The 17151-nt window shown below is 29.5% G+C and overlaps 1 protein-coding gene across 6 annotated transcripts in view; it reads right to left on the bottom strand.

Moving 5' to 3' along the window:
• Positions 1–17151, bottom strand: part of tn (tripartite motif containing protein thin) — a 127284-nt gene that overhangs the window by 45837 nt on the left and 64296 nt on the right. For 2 of the 6 annotated variants that reach the window (XM_088269861.1, XM_088269864.1), the window contains exon 1: positions 3311–3741. The exons of the other annotated variants lie outside the window; for them this stretch is intronic. The gene's annotated coding sequence lies outside the window, so the exon portion shown is untranslated. Of the gene's footprint in view, positions 1–3310; positions 3742–17151 lie in introns of those variants that run through there. 6 annotated transcript variants of the gene reach the window in all.

Raw genomic sequence — 17151 nt, 5'->3', positions numbered from 1 at the left:
AATTTCGTATTTTTTATATTCATCCTTTTTTAGACAAGTACCTACTTTTTGGACCAATAATATACTAAAAAAGAGAAAACATGTTATTTTATCATGAAGTATACAACATGAAATATATTATGTAAAAATTGGTTACAGCCGTTAATAAAGGAGATTTTAACTATGACTCCGCTATTGCTGCCTGTTAAGTTTCCGGTGTTAAAATATTGAAGTTATGTACATACGTAAAATTCAATCTTCAGCAAAAAGATACAGAATAAAATAACAACTATGTAGTTTTTTCCACATGAATTTTATATGACCAGCAACCGGATTTCGTCATTACCAACATCATAGGACATGTTTGATGATGTCGGTTACGACGAAACCCGGTTGCTGGTCAAATACATGTGAAAAAAACTACAAAGTTGTTATTTTATTCAATAAAATGCAGTTCCACCAAGAAATGTCAGTATAAAACTTAAATCGAATGCAAATAGATATGTTTATCAGTATATGATACAGACGCACGTGTCGAAATAAATCATCCGTCAATAATCGTGACGTCTTTTATTTTTATCATTCGAAATAATTCATTCGACCAAGTTAGCTCTGACATTGTAGGTTTTCAATGTTGGAATAAAGCCGTGTCTGAAGTCTTAACTACCTTCTATAATAGTTACGTTTTATGAGGAATACATTTAGAAAATAAAATTGTAACCATTTTTATGATCAGCGAACTCGAAAACAACATCCTTAATAAACCATAGAAATGTGTAAAAATAAAACAAAATATATTGATATTATATAATTTACAAATAAAACTAAAAATAATAATATTTTTTTATTGAAATAGATATGTAAAAATATGAAAAGATTTATGTAAGATTTTGTTATCATTTTATTTTTTTAATTAAAAATATATTTATATGGTTTTAACAAACTAACAAACTAACCATTATGCCGCTTCTCTGCAGGGGCAAGCAGTGAGAACAGAACGCCATACCACTCTGGCTTTCGAAACATTTTTACCCCTTCCACATTTACATCTCCTCATACAGTAATATGTTTTTGATAAATTTATTTTAAATATGTGATTTGCCGATAGTATTGCAATAATAAATATAAACTAGGCATTTTGATATTTCATCATATATGAGGAATAATTAAGAAGTCAGGGTATTTACAGGGCTTATGACTTGTTACAGGCTGGTAGAGTGATCACTTTACACACGTGTTGCATTCACCATTCTATCCACGATAGACAACCACACTTTTCAACTTTTTGAAACTCCTACGCGGTATAAACGCGGTGTTATTTTGATTGTCAACGCATGGAAAAAAGGTAATTTGCCCTCCGCTTCAGGTATCAGTCCAGAGTTACATTGAAAAATAACATAGCGAAAAAACACTTATTTATATGACTCCCCTGAAATCGAACCCGAAACCTCCAGTAGGGTAGTCAAGCGTGCTGACCATTACACTACAGAGGCGGTCAAAGTATGTATGGCATGATCAAGTATGTCAAATACTTGAAAGTGGTGTGGTCAAGAGTAGGAATATTCGGAGGGTATGTATAAAATGATGCAAAGCGGTGTGACGTTCCATTCTCTCTGCCTACCTCTGCGAAGAAGCGCCATGATGGTTAGTTAGTTAGAATATTTATATAATTTTTTAAACTATAATTTTTGAACCTTCAAGTTTCTATACAATGAATCTTGATATATAACTCTAAATAAAACACAGAGGAATTATTTGCTTTATACTCACAGTATTGTATATTCCTCGGGGGTACTAAAATATTATGTTAGCACTAACTTCTCGGTAGTAAAACAGAGTTTCCTAGAAGATTTCCTCACGATGGATATAATATGAGATTATGTAGATTATTTCTAGAGAATTTATTGCTCTGCGTATACTATTGCCACAAGCAAATATGTCGGCGTAGGAAAATAAATATTCTTGAGACATTCAATTTATCATTTTGTTCTGTTAATACGAATTTATAAAACGAAATGTAAATAATTACCTACCAAACGAAATATGTTACTTATTGTTTCGTCATTAACTTTGTGGTAAGACATGTTCATTCCACTCTCATAAATTAAAATTATTACACCTTGTTCCACATAAAGGCGAAATTATGAATTATTTAGAAAATTTAGAAATCTAAAAAAACCTAAATTCTAATTATAATTTATTAAATAATATATTGTTTCAAAATTCTTCACCTTTGCTTTCCATTTTTCCTTTGTTTTCAAACTCCGCCCCTTGACTAACCAACCCCCTTCCCCTAACTTTCCCCTCTCCTTATTTAAAGAACAATTTTATATTTTAGTTATTATACAGACCTGAATGATGGAAGTTTAACTTTTGAATCATGTAGTCTTTAATAAAACTCAAGTGGTATAAAACAAGTGTACCAAGTTTAAACATTGTACCAAACGAAATATTTATTTTTCTCAAATCGAATCAGATAATACCTTATGCACCATAACTATTCTACTGTAAGTTATCTTGATATTTATTTATTACATGTTAAAATTAAACTCTGATTTTTGAGTTAAGTAAATTTATTGTTAAAAATGAGTATGTATTGTTAAAAATAAATAATATAACAAGGTTAAAAAAGTGTCACAAAATTTATTTTTAAGTGTTTTTTCAACAATTAATACAATTTAGAGGACTCAAAATATTAGCATTTGATTTTAGCATTTAATATATAAATTAAAATGGAGTTCTTCTCATTAAACGGCAAATCTATAAACTGTCTTAAAATATTCATTGTAGTATTAAATATTTTCTTTTATCAACTATGTATTAATCTTTTAAAATAAAAATATTCAAAAGTACCGACCACTTATCAAACAAAAAGATAAAGTAAAAGTAATGTTGTGTCGGGCTGTGGTCCCGTGGTTAGTGTCGCGGACTCTTGAGTCTGATTTTCCGGGTTCGAACCAATTCTACCACAATTTGATACCTATTTTTAATAATCAGCCGCTTAAGCTCACAGAACTAGTAGGTACTAAATTGAAGTATATAATGAAAAATACTTCTCTTTAAAATAAAATAAAATAATTATAGTTATAAAAATATTGATTTGTATGGCCATCCGAGCAAAATCGAAATCTTTCCACTTATTTATTTGACCTGAGCGCATTCGCACATTGACGAGGATATTTAAATTATCTCTTCAAAGCATGTCTGCAGTCTGAAGATACCCATAAATACGTGAAGCGGGAGTGCATAAATAATTTAAATTTGTTTTGTGGAATGGTAGGTATAATTCAACATATTTTTTAGAAAAATCATACATAATTATTGTACTTACGTGATGCAGTATTTAAAATTTTGTTCACTTTTCACTTTTTCACTTAATGTTTAAAGTCATACAGTAACAAAATCATATTAAATTTGAAAAAAAAAAATCAGATATCTATTTGAAGACGAGTAAAATATTGTATCATCTCAAAAATGAACACTTTATTTAGACAAAAAACGAAACAAAAGAGGCGGTGGTTTTTTATAACCCGTGAGTTGGGCAATTGCGAGTGATGATTTTAAATTTTATTGTTTTGGGTCTATTTTTAAGCTTTTGGATGGCGGTGCAACGGATATCGGCGCTTCGCGAAGGTACCACGACGGACTGACTGTCTCATTGGCTTATTAATTCCAGATAATACGTGGAAGAATCGCAAATCTCGCGGTCGGGCTGGTCGAAGAATGTGGTCGCATTTTGCGTGGTGTATTTCGGACGACTCCAACTGCCGGGCGTCGCGGCGGCCGCTGGAGGCGTCCCGTGACGTCACGTTCCCGAAATACGCGCGACGCTACAGAAAATAAACAGTAGGGAGAGGAGGAGAGCCAAATTGATCAAATCCACAGGATTTGTTCCCGGCTCACGTCGTTATATAACAAAATACATCTGACAATCGGATGCGTTACGCGAAATGATACCATTTCACAAAATCGATATATTCAGTTGATCCTTCATATGTAATGATTCAGTTTTTTTATAAAAAGTTTGGTATAAAAAACCATTTTTATTGAAAAACAAGCTTTTCAACAGCAAAAAATACCTTTAAAAGGACGAAAAAAATCAAAAAATATTTTGACTTTATATTTTAAATATTTATAGCATTTTCTTTGTGGTTTATCTTTTTTTTTAAGAAAAATGTTGGTAGTATTAGTGTATTACCACTCACCAAGATTTAAGTTTACCGGTTTTGAGACGTATCCATCTCTTCGTCAGGACAATTGCTACAACAGTATTGCTGACAACAATAAGTCAAATGGCTTAAAAACATGTACATATATGCAATTTAAAGTATATCCTTATAGTCTTGACACAATAATTTCTGCCTATGCGTAGTGAATAAACAAAGAATCTAAAAATTAATAATTCAATGCTCATTTTTGAATTTATATTTTGGGAGTGTAACCTCAGTTTTAGTAACCTTGGCGACACATGTTTATACTCGCTCATCTCAAAGAGAGTATAAATATGAGTTGTGCGAGTATGCTTCACACAAAGTAGTAGTATCTGCGAAAAATCATAACCAACTTACTAATTTACCATCACCCCGCTTCCCCGCAGGAGCAGGCATAGAGAATAGAACGCCACGCCACTATATATTTGCACACATTTTTCGCTCGTTCTACATTCATGCATCTCCTCATACACATCTGCCGATTATTCCAATTCCTGACTCGGCCACTTTCAAGTATTTGACATACCTGATCGTGCCAAGTTTTCCTCGGTCTTCCTCTGCTCTTTTAAAAAAAAACTACATACGCTTATAAATTTGTGTTACCGTTCTTTCCTCACCCATACTTTCCACATGCCCAAACCATTTCAATACACCTTTATTAATTTTATCGATAATGCTTATCTATTATCATCGTTTTGCCGCACATTCGTCTGAACGATCGCATTGCAACAATTATATTATTTCATATATCTTAAATTGTTTAAGCGTTTTGAAATTTGCTATTTTGTTAGCGTCACGTGATTTTTAGCGATACATCAAACGCAGCGAATGTGTTAACATATAAATTGCTTTAAAAATGCTAATTCCCTGACGAGATGTAAAGATACCGTTTTTAGTTGCGCTCAATTTACTTCTGCGTTGCAAATAAAAGCGTGGTTTTATTTTTGGAAGTTAGTCGTACCAGAGAAAGAGAACTAAATTAGTCTTGTGCTTCCCGCGCCAAGATGCTGCTCAAACAAGAACGCATCTGCACTTCTAAAAGATCAATAAACTACTCACTCCTCAAGTCTAGTACATAAATCTCACGAGATGGAAGACTGCGCAAATATAGAGCTAAAAGATTAAACAATATTTTTTGACATACTTATACATATATTTCTATGTAGATGAGGAAGAATATGGAAGTCTGGGTATTAACAGAGCTAACGGCCGTCTTTAGCTTGGTTAGGTGATCACTTTACACACGTGTTAAAATTTTTACATTATCTTTGTATTTTTGTAAAACTAAACTTTTTAAATTTTATATACAGTTATCTCTTCGAACTTTTATATTTCACCAATTCTATCCATGATTGACAACCACACTACTCAAACTTTAGAAACTTCTTGATACATTGATCAAACACAGTCCAAAACAAACAAAACTTCTTGATAAATTGTTGTATCACAGTTCACAACAAAATGTCAAATAATATGTAAAAGTGTAATAGGAGATAATTCAGATTTGTGAACAAGTATTTGGACACTCTCAAAATGGTCAAAAAGATTTTCTTTGATTTTGAAATGTAGTATTGTTCAAATTAAGGTTCTATCTATAAGTCTTTTTTTTAAAAACTTTCATCCTTAATCCGATGGTATATAGAGCACAGTATCGAACTGACACAGTGTTATTGTGATCGTTAATTATGTAAAAGTACGACGATCAATCATGCGCTTCGGTAATCAGTCCGAAGTTATATAAAAAAATAATAATAAAAGTTTCTTGAATGTTTTATGCAGATATTATTGTGCTTATTTTATAAAACTACGGTTTCGACAAGCACCTTGTCATCTTCAGGATGCATATATACCATATGGATAAGTTAACAATTTAAGCTCTATTTGAAAAACACATCCATATCGTAAAATCGACTTGAGTATCACTGTTCATAAAGTCCAAAGTAGCTAATCAAAAGCTGACAAATGAAATATTAATCTACAACATTTTTAGTGTGTCCAAATACTTGTTCACAAAATCTGGATTATCTCTCTAATTACAGGAGTTATTTTCATATTATTTTTTGACATCTCATCAAAGATGAAGAAGAATTTGAGTAGTGTTGTTGTCAATAATGGGTAGAATTGGTGAATGTTACACGTGTGTAAAGTGATCACTTAAACCAGCCTATGACGGTCGTCAGCCCCGTAAATGCCCAGACTTCCATATTCTCCTTCGTCTTTGATGAGATGTCAAAAAATAATATGAAATATTAATGATGAGAAAGTGGAAATTTCTTACGATATCTTGTGTATAATACATATTCATAAGATTAACGGATTTAAATTAGAAAAGATTCTATTTTTTTTTAAATAAAATACATTTTTGAAAATAACACTCTAAAACAGTTAAATTATTTATCTTCTTATGCATAATAATACAAAAATATGAATATTAAAAAGAAAACCCTTTATTTTTATTGAGAACGATTTTCATGGCTTCCTTGATTATAATGTTTCAAGTATTAAATGAATTCACAGCAATTCTGTGTACAGTCTTAATTAAATTTTGAGTACGTCTTGTGGATTCATTTGATCATCAAAGACTGAATGACTTCTGTAATATAGATTACCGGAGTAAAAACAAAGGAAACAATGGAAAGTCAGAAACAAATCGTAATTAATTATGACAACGATTGATATCCTTTAGATATCCGACAATATTTTCATTTCGTTTGCTGTTTTACAAAATGAATTGGTAACTTAATAAACAAAATCTCATTGAGTTACATCCTAATTAATACAAAATTTAACTCAATAATTAATTTATAAATGGCTTCTGTGTAGAGGGACCAGAATTTAAGATCATCAAAACTTTTGTATTATTTTAAATTTCAACAAGCACGAAAATTCTTTATTTCATTGCGCAAATATTTTGATATTATTTTATTCATTTACATTTACTCAAAGCAAAAACCCTGTCTCCCGTGAAAATAGCCGAAATCGCATTTAATTAATAAAGCGGTTTTTTTTTGCAGTAAAAAAACAGTACTTGGGTTAATTGGTAATTTGTAGTCTAAATTGAAATGCTCATGACTCTTAACCTTTTGCATGAGCAGCCATATTGAATGGCTATTTTCAACATAAATATATATTTTTTACAAAATTTCAAGGCATTTTCATAATCTACAACTAATTTTGAATGTTTTCATTTTGAGATGTTTATTTTTTTTAACCTAACATTGAAAAAGGTAATGAGATTGAATTATTTGATAATTTTTTAATTATTATATTATTGATTGTTGAATGATATTTGATTAATATATGTTTAATTTTTCTTCTTGTTGTATTAGATTGGTATCGCAAGGTTTTCGGATTTTTGAAAGAAATGAAATTCTTTTGGTTTTGTACAAAATATAATAATATTCCTATTATAGTATTCCTTAAAAATATTAAATGACATAAAAATTCAGAATAAACCTCATTTGAAGTCTTATTTATCATAATTTCTTTTGCGTTTTTGAGTTTTGTTTATAATTCAAAGTAAAATATATTTTTTACCATTTGTAATATTTTTAAAAATGTATATTAAATCGCACAAAATAAATTGTTCCTTAATAAATTTATTTCGGCTTAATTTTATTTTTGTATAACTGTCATATTAATATTCAAAAATACAATGAATTAATAAAATTATCATGTGACAAAATTAATTTCTATAAAAAACGCTAATGTAGTCTTTTCTCATTTTTCTATGAAAAATACAGTATTACCTACTAAAGGTGTATTTTAAGGAATACGGAAAATATTCTTTTATCCTAAAAACAAGATTGTTATCTGAAAAATACCACGAATTGAGAGAGAATTCTGGAACATTCGAAAACCATTATAAAACCTGACAGAAAAATATATGAAGATAAGATATCCGATGATTTCTTTGAAAGCGTTGTCGTGTAGAGTTGAGCAAGATTTGTGAAAAAGTGTTTTTCTTGGAGCCAGTCCAGAATTTATTATCTTTATTGTTAATAATATTACAGCTTAAAAATAAAATACAGTTTTTCAAAAATCCCTAATCTGTTTCAACGTTTGTAATTTATTGGTTATAATTCTAAGTATGTTTTTCGAAGGCTTCATAAATTAGAATTATTTATTTTGGAATGTTCATTTTGAATGATTATTTACTGACTTTGCTTCGATTTAATATTTTAATGCTTTGATTAAAATTAATTTTTTATATTGTGGTGCACGAATCCATTATTTTTTAAATGTATTACGAAAACAATCATTTTAAATAATACAAAAAAGATCACCACAAACGTGTTATTAATTGAAAATTTATCAAAACAACAACAAATTTAATAACATAGAAATGATATTTAAATAAATATTTTGTACAATTTTTTTGAAGAAACAAGGGCTTTAATCATATCAACAGGTAAAATCTATATTGAAAAATAAAAGCAATCGAATCGTTGAGTGAACAATTTAATTTTTATAATTAAAATGCAAAATCACAAAGTTAGTACTTCAAATATAAATTTTATAATTTTATGTTTCTTTAAAGGGTTATTTAGGTTCAAAAAAATTACGCAGATGCCATATATGGGCGTTTTTGTATCATACAATAAAAGTATCATAAAAAAGTAAATTTTCTTGGAAACAAAAATTACATACGAGTTACTTATTTTGAGATCAACCTTATAAACATATATATTTTAAAATAATGCGTTATTTCTAGACGACAAATTATATTTTTCCATAAAATAAATTTTACAGCAACTTTATCTTTAAACGTACAAAAACTTAAAATATAAATTATATTGTTCATGTTACAATATTAAAAATAACGCGAAATAATAAACTAAAAACTTTGTTTTACCTAAACCCAATTATTTATAGTTACAAAACACGATTATTTAAATCAAAACGCCATCAAAATAAAACGAAACAAGTGTTTACATGTTCATAAAACGCCCCCAAAAGGTTTATTTATTTCACGAGTTTTGTGTGCTCAAAGTTTTGCGGTCCTTTATAGGGTCGCGTGTATGTACAATATTGTTCAGCGGCTAAAAGTTTGCATATAAAATGTCGCCACTATCAATTCTTATTCCGCGCGAATTCTTCCTCAAATCGCTGTGCCACAAATGAGGCTATTCGGGAACCACAAAACATGATTCGGGAGAGTTTTAAACCTCCTGGAATGTCGGGATTTTAAAGGGAAAATACTGTATTCAAGGAAGCTATAGAGAACGTTTTCAATTTTGAAACCAAAGTTCCTACTTATAAAAAAAAGTTACAATAACCCATTCTTATCAAAAGTATTAATTAAATTTTAGATCAATATTTACATAAAAACTATCTATGTAAATATGAGTTTGACAAACTATTTAAAAATTGAAATAAAATATTAGGAGGAGATACATATATTCGCCTCCGTAGTGAAATGGTCAGCATGCTCGCCTACCGTTTTGGAGGTCCCGGGTACGATTCGTAAGAGGGGTAAAAAAATTTAAGTGATTTTTTCATAGTAATATTTTTTCAATTTTACCCTGGACTGGTACCTGAAGTGGAGGGCAGATCACCTTTCCTTTATGTATTATCGATCAAGATAACACTGCGTTTTTATCATGCAGTGCCCTATGCACCATTGGGGTGCGAATAAGGGTTTGAATGAAAATTTACGAAAAAATATATTATATGCAATTTTTTGCAGTCTTGCTAAATTTGTTGCTTCGGAAAATTTAATTATTTTAACATTGTATTTTCTTTTTAATTTTTATGCATATTAACGCACAGCGTTGCCAATAACAATGAAGAAACTCGTTATTTAAAATCAGAAAATGCACAAAATATTTGAAATTTAAAATGAATAAAAGGAGGACATAAATATGGTATATTTTATTTTTTTGCAATCCTATGGAATTACCTATTTTGGAAATTTGTTCATTCTAATTTATATTAAATCCCTTTTAAATTTTCAAGCAACATTACAGTTTTGACAATAACAATGACGATAATCGTTATTTCTTCTTCTGGTTAGTGTAGACCTTACAACTTGTTTTGAAGAGGGATTAGCCTCCTGCGATGTTGATTCATTATATTATTTGATCAATTAGATACAAGAGTATTCACTAGTCAGTGAATGTATGTCACATAATTGTTTACAAAGACGTTCTTTGCAAAAATGGATTAAAGTAATTTATCACATGGAATTAATACAATTGTAACAAAAATTTAGTTCAAGGTAATCAGTGCCTTGTTTCAAATGTTAATCTAGTTAAACTTTAAAATATCAATAGCAATTATTATCATTCAAATAAAATAAAAAAACAATAGTCAGACATTCACCTCAAACATTTTATCAAAACGCATTGCATTGAAAAAATCCTCTCTTTTAAAATTGTATTTTTTAATGTAGATGCATTAATAAAGTTTGTGTCTGTGGGCGTTTTGACACGACCGAATTTTTAAAATAATAAATGTAAAAATATTTTTTGCGTTTTCAAGAGAGAAAAATAAAATCTGATTTATCTTCGAGTTATTTAGGTGCCTAGGTAAACCTCTAGAAAAATCGTATGCGTCCTTAATGCAGTGATTAGTAAGCTACGCCAAGTTTAAACTATTTTATTTATTGTTTCGGCATTAACTTTGTGGTAAGACATGTTACAATAATTAAAGAAAACACTTCGTTTTTTACCACTCAAGTGGTAAAAAACGAAGTGTTTTCTTTAATTATTGTAAGTTTAAACTAGCTCTTTATGTGATAGCTTGGTTTAATTTATTATCAAGATAACACTGAAGCAGAATTTTACGAATGTGAAAAAAAACGATGATACGGGAGAATATTTTGAAACATACATATGCATATGTACATATTCAAATTTGTAAAAACGTACGTCGATATTCATTTGCATTCTGAGGTTTTTCCCATTTTATTAATTTTTGAGATTTACGAGTGAGTACGTGAAAAAGATAACATATTTGTGACAAATTTTGTGTATATTTCTAATCCATAAATTTCAAATATATCTCTGATGGATTTTAGCGATTTAATAAATTTTTGTATTCTTACAAAAAAATCATATCCCTCACAGCCAATTCAAATCTATTATATATTCATGGAAACGTGAATGTTCATTTGTTCAAAAGGTTCAATCTGAATTGCTAAATTTGATTCATATTGAACCTTTAAACCTTGTCTTAAAAATGTTATTTGAAATATGATTTTAACCAAGTAAAGTTCAAATAAAAAATGGATAAAAATTACAACACAGTGGCTGTCAAGCCAATTCGTGAAATTTTAGAAGCCAGAAATATTAAAAAAGAAAAAAAAATGAAGAAATTAATTGCTATATTTGTTTTTGTCTGACTTTGAATAAGGACTCTATTTGGTCAAACAAAGTATTTTTTAAAAAATAAAACACCACAGGGAGTGTTTCAATAATCGATTTTAAGATGAGAATCGAGAGTAAAATTTAAAGAACGGGTCACGTTTATTAAGCACATTTCGTTACATGAGAAAGAAGAAACTATTCCATAATAAACTATGAAATTATTCCGGTTTTACTTATCCTTGACCCCGATGAATGTTTTTCTAAAGTCAAAACGGCCAGAAAATAGAAGGCCGGTGAACTGACGGGAGGAAATCACTTCAAAGAATATTGTTGTAGATTAAGAGTTGACAGCTCTTAGTGCCAAGATGAAAATGATATACGCTTTTTCTAGTATTAGTATATTATATTCAAAAATAAACGTTAGTCGCCAAAATTAGAGAAGAAAAGTCATGGCAAGGATATGAAATGATGTTTCTAGATCATCTATTTTTCCAAGTTAATTTTAAATATGTGAAATAATGAAATCAAATAAATCTTATTTTGAGTAAATAAGGCATAGAGTGGGATGCTTCCGGGAGATGCTGATGAAGAGCTCCAACCTCATCATAAAACTGCTTGTGGGGCACATATGGGGGTGGACATTTCGCTCACTCCTTTCGAGAAAGTCATAAATTAAAATAACTTGATTTTTCAGGAGAACGTTTTTAAAGTTAAGAAATACAATACAATGTTTTGAAAATAAAAATCAAGCCACTTAATGAACTTTTTACTGTGCAACAGATCTTTTTAGGTAAAACCTAAAGGTTTTTTTCTAGATTTAAAAAATATTTAGGATATTGAAAAAAAAAATTAAAAAATACCTTTTCTTCAAAATGGAAAACCAACACTTTCTACCCTATAGCGGGTAAATATTAATTAAAAAATATGCCTCTTTCGCTGGGATATAGTACATTTTCTGGACATTCCGAATACATTACAACACAACTGAAAATTGACGCTTTTTGATTTATGACGTTCTTGAGAGGAGTGAGCGATTTGGCAGCATTATACTTCAGTGTTGCGATTGCCAGCGAGGCGATCTTCCAACATCATATCTCTTGTATTATTTATTTATTATTGAGTAGTCTATGTACAATATTTATCTTCATCATCATCATCTTCTAAAGGCAGCGCCTTGTTGTGTCAGCCACTTGTCTCTGTCAGTCGCTATCCTCTTGAGCTGCGAATAGGAGGAGACGTCCATGAGCCGCTTCAAATCCTGGAAGTATGAAGTTCTTGGGCGGCCTCTTGTTTGTTTTCCCAAGATTCTTCCTTCGAAGATGTTGCTAAGAAAGGTGCTATGTCTAATTGAGTGCCCTATTAGCTTGGCCTTCCTCTTCAAAATATGATTTATGAGCTCTCTTCTATATTTATCTTATTCCTATATTATTCGTTAGAGTCCTGAAATCAATATATCGACTCCGGGCATACTTTGTCAAAAGCGTTGTCCGTCGATATACCGACGATGATTCCAGTGTATTTTGGCGGTCAAGCTGAGAGGGAGGTCTTGTGGCAGCTTGCGGGTTTCTGAAGTTATTTTTTTAATAATTTTCGAAAATGAATCAATTTCACTAATCTCTAGTGAAAATTTTAAAAATATTTTGCATTAAAGTTTGAACGTATTGTTTTTGGATTTATCATTCATCATTCACCATTGGGTGATGTTGAAAACGATTGTCAAATATTGTACAAAAAAGATTGTTTTAGTGAAAGTAGTAATATTGACGAAAAAATTAGAATGTTTACCAATCGGAGGATGCCCATCGATAGTGAAAACTCCGAGGACGAGCCAATCTCACAGGGATGAAAATTTTTTGATTTTTGTATATTTTTAAATAGGTAAAATCCATTATTTCAGTAGTTTTATTTGTCATCCACTAATATCAGAAAAATACGAAAATCTGTCAATATTTGAAAAAAATATTGTTGATTTTGTACATACCTAATCTCAGCTCTTAAACAGTTAAATTAGATTATTATTATGTAAATTATTTTATTTTATTTTATAATACTTTGTTATTTTATAACCCTTATCCGCACCTAATGGTGCATAGAGCACTGCATCAAATCGACGCAGTGTTATCTTGATTATTACTTACATGAAGGCAAGGTGATCACTCTTGCGCTTCAGGAACCAGTCCAGGGTAATATTAAATAAATATTACGGTGTTAAAGTACTAATATTTATTTTCACCTCCCCCCTTGGGAATCGAACCCGGGATCTCCAGCACGGTAGCTAAACACGCTGACCATTACACCGCGGAGGCGGGCGGGCTTTGTTATTGTTAAGAAAATAAGGCTGACTACGTATTGCACCCCTCCGGTTACTGGAATACCTATTATTATTATTATTGTTAACATGATATTGATATAACATAAAAACTAGCTTTGGTTTCCAATTAAAGTAAGTCACGCATAACCTTTAACCCAGAAAAACTTATTTTACCTTGCTTAATGGATTTTTTTTAGCAGAATGGTAAATGTTACACAAATGTATAAAGAGATTACTTATGTCAGCCAAATGGAGTTCGTTAGACCTGTGAAGCTCAACAGTGCATCTTCTTTCATATAAAAAAACGATAAACGTTTTATCTTAAGTTGAGATACATATAATATTGAATTACTATCCTTAGGGTAAATAATGCAGTGCATGATATAAAATGATAATAATTAATGATTTTATAATTTAATAAAACAATAATAATGAATATTTAATTTCTATATTTTGTATTTTAAAAGCATTGGTTACTTTGTGGTAAGGTAATTAAACACTTTATTTTATTTATTGATTTGGCGTTTAATTTGTAGAACTTCATTTTAATTTATACATCAATTTTAAATCAAAGACAGATTTTTTGAGTCTACTAAGTTGTATTTTATTAACAAAAACACAAAAAAAAAATATTGCGACAATTGTTTCGTCTTGTTACGGCATTATCAAACGAATGTGAAGATCAAATGGACTACGGTCCCAATGTAGCTTTACAAATGACAGTTTTAACACGTGCAGCAATAATTTATGGGAGACAACAGTAGCTACTGGGGGTTGTAGGTACGTACCCTTACATTTATTTTCTGGGAAAGGAAGAATTTATTGATATGGCAAATTTTTTAGAGAATTAATTATATTAAGCGAAATACAATTGTTGGTAATATTATTTTTAAGATTTTGTATTTATAATTGTAATTAAAAATTATAAGTTAATCAATTAAGCATCATGCAAGCGTTAGAGATAGTTTTATGTGTTTTTGTTAATAAAATACAGCTTAGTGGACTCAAAAAATCTGTGTTTGATTAAAAATTAATACATAGATAAAACACTCTCCTTATCATCCTATATCTCATATTTAATCTGTTTTAAAAGCTATCTATCAAATAAAAATAATAATAAAAACATATTAATTTGATAATTTTAATCTATATTCGCAGTTGATTGATATGTATAATACGAGAATGCTCAACTTGATCGTTAATCGTATAAAAGCAAAGTGATCAGACCTATGCTTCAGATTTTCGGATCTAGGGGTAGAAATTGGAATATGACAATATTGAGAGATCTCAGAGACAATACATGATGGGAAATAAAATGGAAAAACAGCAGGAAAAGAAGAATTAGAAGAGCAATTGGTAGGGAATTCAGGGCACCAGTACTCGTATACGTTTATGTAAGGTAAACGAGTAACTGTGAGTGATACGACGCCAGATACAGGTCTGTGACGTGGTAGAGCGAATTGCTTGGCTGAAGTGGAAATGGGCCGGTCACATAGCCAGAATGACCGACGACAGATGGACGAAACGCGTTCTGGTGTGGAGACCGAGGAACCAGAGGCCTCAAGGACGTCCACCGATGAGATGGGTGGACGACATCAGGAAGTTTGCTGGAAGCCAGTGGATGGGGACGGTGCAGGATCGGGAGGAGTGGAGGCGGAAGGGGGAGGCCTTTGTCCAGCAGTGGACCTCAACGGGCTGATATGATGATGTGAGTGATATTTTAAAGGATAAACAACATACATAGGAAAGCAAGTTAATTAACCGAAACGACATTCAAAACGAACCGCTTAGTAGGAGAAGAACATGAAATAATAATGTTAAAAACAAAAGAAATATTGTTCGAAATCTAAATGCGTCATAACAATGCGAGTAGTAATTTGTAAATTTGACATTCAAATAACAAATTGCATGAGTTATATGATCATGACGAGGTGCTTTTGTGTTTTCATTCTAAGAATTTCTTTCTCATTTTCTTTCTCAAGTGTGTGACGTGTGCCAAAATGAAGTTCTTTGTATCAAATTTTAATTTTCTTGTTGACACGTGAATTGTATTGTTCTCAACGATGTTGAAATACACATGCTATTTAATTTCGGTTGACGTGAGTGTGCCTTCAATTATTTTAAATGAATATCAAGCATACGAGTACAAGCTTTTCTTTGTAGAAATGTAGTCATCAGCGACTCTAGAAACTTGTCTATCGTCGCGAATTTCATTACACGTAAATATATCCTTGTACAATATATGTATGTATATTGTACATGATGGATGACATATGTCTCTACTTGATATTATATACATTCCTGCATTTGCAACAGAGATATGGGACGTATGAATAACATATAAGATCCATATATAAACTTATATATTTTACATCCAAGTATGTAAACAAAAATAATAATTATTTAATTGTATTTATTGATGATTTTTGAAGGTAATTAAATAAAATAAATAAAGCATATAGTTAAGACAATTAACTCACCAGTAAATAGGTAAAAAATTTTAAAAAATCTGTATGTGTGTGTGTATAATTTTATATATTTATATATAAAAAATATGCATAATTTAAGCGTAATAAAGTATTCATGTGTAAATAAAATTCAATGTTGTTTTATTCAAGGTTTTCTCTGAGTTATTCCTGTTTGAATTGAGAAATTGCGCGAAATTCTGCGTGGCCCTAATTCATTGAGTAGATACTGTATATTATATATATATATATATATATATATATATATATATATATATATATATATATATATATATATATATATATATATATATATATATATATATATATATATATATATATATATATATATATATATATATATATATATATATATATATATATATATATATATATATATATATATATATATATATATATATATATATATATATATATATATATATATATATATATATATATATATATATATATATATATATATATATATATATATATATATATATATATATATATATATATATATATATATATATATATATATATATATATATATATATATATATATATATATATATATATATATATATATATATATATATATATATATATGTTTATATATAATCATTTACGGTTGAAAATTTAACCTGTTGATGAGAACATCTGTACCTATGATATTTTGAATTGAAAAAAAGGTTTTTATATTTTTTATTAAAAATATCATATTATCTCAAAAATTTAATTCCAAATCATTAAATAACATATTTGAAAATTAGTTTAGTGTTAAATTCCAGCATATGTTTGACTGACATTATCAGCTCAAGTGTCTATAATATGTCTGTCGGCGTCTGCTCTCTTCAATTCATCTACTGTCA

This window comes from Brachycentrus maculatus, unplaced genomic scaffold (genome assembly GCF_059751285.1).
Source record: "Brachycentrus maculatus isolate JH-2025_06_01 unplaced genomic scaffold, ASM5975128v1 h1tg000367l, whole genome shotgun sequence".
Taxonomy (NCBI): domain Eukaryota; kingdom Metazoa; phylum Arthropoda; class Insecta; order Trichoptera; family Brachycentridae; genus Brachycentrus; species Brachycentrus maculatus.
Note: the sequence above shows the minus strand (reverse complement) of the source record. Positions and strands in the feature narration are given on the sequence as shown.